The sequence below is a fragment of the Triticum dicoccoides genome, chromosome 6B (assembly GCF_002162155.2).
Source record: "Triticum dicoccoides isolate Atlit2015 ecotype Zavitan chromosome 6B, WEW_v2.0, whole genome shotgun sequence".
NCBI lineage: Eukaryota > Viridiplantae > Streptophyta > Magnoliopsida > Poales > Poaceae > Triticum > Triticum dicoccoides.
Genome location: NC_041391.1, coordinates 346,212,674 through 346,218,936, shown reverse-complemented (window position 1 = coordinate 346,218,936; position 6,263 = coordinate 346,212,674).

The following is a 6,263-nucleotide window of genomic DNA, read 5'->3' as shown; positions in this document are numbered from 1 at the left end:
GCGGCAACGTCGAGCGGCGGCGCTAGGCAGCAGCGGCGTGCGGCGCAGGCGGCGGGGCTGGCGGCGCGGCTCGGGGTGGTGGTGGGGGTCGGTGGCAGTGGCATTTAAAGGCCCGAGGGGGGTGCTTGGGGAAGGGGGCGCGGCGGCGTGTCCAGGACGGACACGTCCATGGAGGCGGTGGCGGCGGCGCTCGGGACTCCATCCCGAGTTGGAGCGGGCGACGGTGCGGAGCGATTGTCCGGCCCGGCTCGGCTGGGCCGTTGGCCCAGTCGAGCGCACGATTTTTTTAAAATAGATTTCGCCGAACAAATCAAATCATAGAAAGTAAAATAAAAATCTAAAAATACCAAAACAAATTTTCACCGTCTAAATAAAATATTTAGAACAAGGTGAACATTTTCTTGGCCTAAAAAATGCAATTTTGAAAACGTGCAATTTTTCTAATTCAAATAAAATTGCAATAAAATCCAAATAAAACTATTTATTTGATTTTAATATATTTTCCACAAATTTTTCATTTATTTTGGAGAAGTCATATTATCTCCTCTCATATATTTTTAATATGAAATTCGTTTGAAGAGAAAATATTTAAAACCAAAATGATCCTTGTTTCGATATTCGAGAAAATTTTCAAATACGAAAACGATGAAATCCCCAACTCTCTCAGTGGGTCCTTGAGTTGTTTAGAGTTTCGAGGATCGTGAAACAAAATGCAATAAAATATGATATGCATGAATGATCTAAGTATAACATTCCAAATTGGAAATTTGGGATGTTACAAACCTACCCTCCTTAAGATGAATCTCGCCCTCGAGATTCGGTTTGGCTAGAAAATAGGTGAGGGTGGTCCTTCCGTAGGTCTTCCTCTCGTTCCGAGGTGGCTTCATCCTCGTTATGGTGGCTCTACTGAACTTTGCAAAACTTTATAACTTTGTTGTGGGTGACTCGGCTGGCAAACTCGAGAATCTTGACTAGTTTATCCTTGTAGGTCAAATCGCTATCCAACTGAATCGCTTCCAGCGGCACTGTATCTCTCAGAGGGACATCGGCCATCTCTGTGTGGCACTTTTTCAACTGGGAAACGTGAAACACATCATGAACTCCTGACAATCCTTCTGGCAATTCCAACTTGTAAGCAACTTCTCCCATACGTTCCAAAACTCGGTATGGTCCTACAAATCTCGGGGCTAACTTTCCCTTAACTCCAAAACGTTTAAATCCTCGAAGTGGGGACACACGAAGATATACACTGTCTCCGACTTTGTAGACTGTGTCCTTGCGTTTAGAATCCGCATAGCTCTTCTGCCTGGACTGGGCTACCTTGAGTCTGTCGCGAATCAGCTTAACCTTCTCTTCAAACTCTGTAATCAAATCTGGTCCAAACAACTGACGGTCTCCAACTTCATCCCACAACAACGGTGTCCTGCACCTCCTTCCGTACAAAGCTTCGAAAGGTGCCATCTTCAAACTGTCTTGATAGCTGTTGTTGTAAGAGAACTCTGCATATGGCAAATTGTCGTCCCAACTAGATCCATAATCTAGCGCACAAACTCTAAACATGTCCTCCAGAATCTGATTGACTCTCTCGGTCTGTCCATCTGTCTGTGGATGACGGTTGTACTGAAATCTAGCCTGGTACCCAAAGTCTCATGCAAATGATTCCAAAACTTTGAGGTAAACTGAGTTCCTCTATCTGATACAATGGTCCTCAGAATTCCATGCAGACATACGATTCTGGTCATGTATACCTTTGCCAACTTAGCACTGGTGTAAGTGGTCTTCACTGGGATGAAATCTGCTACTTTTGTCAAACAATCGACTACAACCCATATCGAGTCATAGCCTGAACTAGTCCTGGGCAATCCCGTGATAAAATCCATGCCTAGCTTATCCCACTTCCATTCGGGTATCGGCAATGGCTATAGCAATCCTGCTGGCTTCCGATGCTCTGCCTTCACCCTCGGACACACATCACAAACTGCTACATACTCCGCAATATCCTTCTTCATTCTGGTCCACCAGAAATTGTCCTTCAAATCCAGATACATCTTGGTGTTTCCTGGGTGAATCATATACGACGAATCATGGGCCTCCTGCAGAATCAACTTCCTGATCTCCGGGTCATTAGGCACATATACGCGGTCCTCAAACCATAAGGTATCATGCTCGTCCTCATGAAATCCTTTAGCTTTTCCTTTGATCATCCTTTCCTTTATCTCGGCAATCTCCTTGTCCATCTTTTGAGCTTCTCTGATCATATTCATCAAAGTAGACTGAATTTCCAATGCTGCTACATAGCCTCTCGAAACTATCTCCAAACTTAGCTCGCGAAGATCTTCTGCTAACTCCTTGGGTAATTCTCCGGTCATGAGTGTATTGACATGACTCTTGCGGCTCAATGCATCAGCTACCACATTAGCCTTTCCGGGATGATAGTGCAACCTCATATCATAATCCTTGATGAGCTCCAACCATCCTTTCTGCCTGAGATTCAACTCCTTCTACGTGAAGATATACTTCAAACTCTTGTGATCCATGTACACCTCACAATGGTTTCCGATGAGAAAATATCTCCATGTCTTCAACGCATGCACTACGACTGCTAACTCCAAATCGTGTGTAGCATAATTCAACTCATGGGGTTTAAGCTGTCGTAAGGCATATGAAACAACTCTTCCCTCCTGCATCAGCACTGCTCCAAGTCCTCGACGAGAAGTGTCGCAATACACTTGATAATCCTTGTGTTGATCTGGAAGAATCAGCACTGGGGTTGTAACCAAATGTTTCTTCAACTAATGAAAATTGGCCTCACATTCCTTAGTCCATTTGAACTTGGTGTCCTTCTTTAACAACTCTATCATGGGCTTTGCAATCTTAGAGAAATTCTCAATGAACCTCCGGTAGTATCCTGCGAGTCCAAGAAAACTCCAGATCTCTCCATCTGACGTGGGTGCTTCCCAATTTCTCACAGTGACAACCTTGGTGGGGTCTAATGCTATTCCTTCTCCAGATATAACATGTCCGAGGAATCCAACTTCCTTGAACCAAAACTCACACTTGCTGAACTTGGCATATAACCGATGTTCTCTAAGCTTCCCAAGTACCAATCGCAAATGCTCCTTATGCTCCTCTTCATTCTTTGAGTAGACCAATACGTCATCAATGAATACCACGACGAACTTATCCAAAAACTCCATAAACACCTTGTTCATCATGTTCATGAAATATGTAGGTGTGTTAGTCAGACCAAATGACATAACGGTATACTCATCTAGCTCGTACCTTGTGGTAAAAGCTGTCTTAGGTATATCCTGCTCTCGAATCTTCAGGTGGTGGTATCCTGATCACAGATCAATCTTGGAAAATACTTTAGCTCCTTGCAACTGGTGAAACAAATCATTGATCATCGGCAGTGGGTACTTGTTCTTGATCATTACTTCATACAATCCTCGATAATCGACAACCATCCTCAATGATCCATCCTTCTTCTCCACTAGAAGCACTGGTGATCCCCAATGTGACGAACTTGGGCGAATATAGCCTTTATCCAGTAACTCCTTAATCTGCTTCTTAATCTCCTCCAAATCCTTTGTGGGCATCCTGTACGGTCTCTTAGATACTGGCCATGTGCCTGGCAAAAGCTCAATCAAAAACTTAATGTCTCTATCTGGTGGCATGCCTGGCAACTCTTTTGGAAATACATCAGGGAAATCCTTCACCACTGGTACTTCCTCCTGTACAACTCCTGATAAGGAATTCACTTGAGTCCTCTTCGGCACATGCCGGGATACATACTTAATCCTCCTTCCTTCTGGGGTGGTGAGCATAATCGACTTACTGGCGCAATCGATGTTCCCTACATACATCGATAGCCAATCCATACCCAAAATCACATCCAAACCTTGCGACTCCTGAATTATTAGGTCTGAGGGGAAAACATGCCTACCTATGGTCAATGGCATCTGAAAACATCCTTGGCTTGCCATATGTTTTGCTCCTGGCGAACTTACTAATATCGGTGTTCTAAGAACTTTGGTGGGCAACTTATACTTATCCACAAATCCCCTTGATATGTATGAATGCGATGCACCAGTATCAAAAAGAACGATTGCAGTAAATGACTTAACCAAAAACTTACCTATTACTGCATCTGGTTGCGCTTCAACCTCCTCCACGTTAACGTGGTTTACTTGTCCCTTGTTGAAAGGGTTGGGCTTCTTCCCAGAGCTTCCATTGCCATTTCCATTCCTAGCTTCAGAACACTCCATGGCGTAATGTTCATTCTTCCCGCACTTGAAACAAGTAATGTGACCTAGATCCTTCTTGGCGGGCGTTGCTGGGTTGGAACGGTTCTGGCCATTGCTTCCCCCATTCCCATTCCCATTCTTGGGGCCACTATGGTTGTGCGAACTCCCTCCATTGGAATTATGGCCTCCATGGTTATGGTGAATATGCCCTCCCGAGTTTGGGGTAAAACGGGGTCTCTGTTGAGCTCCTGAATTGTACTTCCCTTGTCCGTACTTCCTCTTACGGTTGTCTATCTTCTGCGGCTTCCTTTCAATCATGAGAGCTCAATCTACCAACTCTTGGTAGTTGTTGAAGGTTGCCACCATCAACTGCATGCTCAGCTCATCATTCAGTCCTTCCAGAAACTTCTCCTGCTTAGTTGCATCCGTAGCAACGTCATCCGGGGCATAACATGCTAACTTACTAAAATCATCCACATACTGGCCCACTGTGCATCCTCCTTGGCACAAGTTGCGAAACTCGCGCTTCTTCATGGCCATAGCTCCTGCTCAAACATGGGCAGTGCGAAAAGCCTGCTGAAATTGGTCCCATGTGAAAGTGTTGATGGGGTAAGTGGCTATGAAATTCTCACACCATGATGATGCGGGTCCATCAAGCTGATGTGCGGCAAAATGCACTCTCTCCGCATCTGTGCATCCTGCAGTGGTCAACTCCCTTCCAATCTTGCAGAGCCAATCATCTGCAACTATCGGCTCGGTGCTTCTGGAGAACACCGGTGGATTCAGCCTTAGAAAATGGGCTAAGTGATCAACAAGTGGTGGTGGTGGTGGTGGGTTGTTGTTGTTGTTCCCCTAGTTCTGGTTCTGGAGTAGTAGCTGCATCAGGGTATTCTGCTGCTGAATCAACTGAGTGAGCTCCGGCGGGAAAGCAAATCCATTATCACGTCTCGGAGGAATCTGATGGATTTAGAAAAGATGAGAAAAACATAATAGAATGAGATCTAGAAGGAAAACACTACCCATATGCACATGCGACAAACACTAACATATCCCTTCAATCAATTCAAACAAGGGCATACATCGATCTAACTATCGTTGCAAAAGTGCTCGGGCTATACTATATACATGGGGGGATACTACTACTGATATGGTGGTCAACTAAAAGTTTTAATCAGTGGAAGACTCCATGATATCTGCTCTAGCTTCACCATCATAGTCATCATCGCTATCGTCGGGGTCTGAGTCAGTGTCGTTGATGATGATGTAGTTCTCCGGACAAGTGGAATCATCGTCTTGTCCTCCTGGCGCGGGGTCTCCCATGAATACTCCTAGCTTCCTCGTTAAATCGTCATTCTTCTCCACAAGTATTGCCATTTCCTCCTCATATCCATCGCGTGTAGACTTGAGTTCGTCCTCCAGCTCCGTGATCCTGGTCATTGCCTCCTTCCGATCTATCATGCCTGCGCACATATGGTTCTCCTGGTGTCGAATGTGCTGGTTTAACTCCTGGATGAAAGCTGCAATGGACCTATCCCTCCGGGTGCTGATCATCTCCCATTGCTCATCTCGGCTCCCACAAATTTGATAGATAGTATCTTTGAGATCCTTGTGGTAAACTTCTCCAATGCGTCCCATAGTGATGTGGGCTGCCATGCTCTTTCCTAGGCTCCAGGTTGGTGCATCAAAGGAAAACTCTATGGGCTCAGTGACTGGCATGAACATCCTTCCTGGAACTTGAACTCAAATCATCCAACGCTCCTCTTCTGGTAAAGTGGCGATGTAGGTCCCGGTGAAGCTTGGTGTTCCGATGTTTAGGTACCTAGTAACTTCCTTCAAGTGTCGTCCAAAAGGTGTATCTTCATCGAGTTGTGTGAAGTTGTTCCTTTCATCCTCCATCCTATAGAGTAGCAAAAGAGAAGTCAGAAATGAGAAGAGAGTAGTGATCTAGGTTTTTAGCTTAGTGGTCATGTCCTACAGTCAGCGTGTGCTCTGATACCATCTTGTAGCGACAAGACC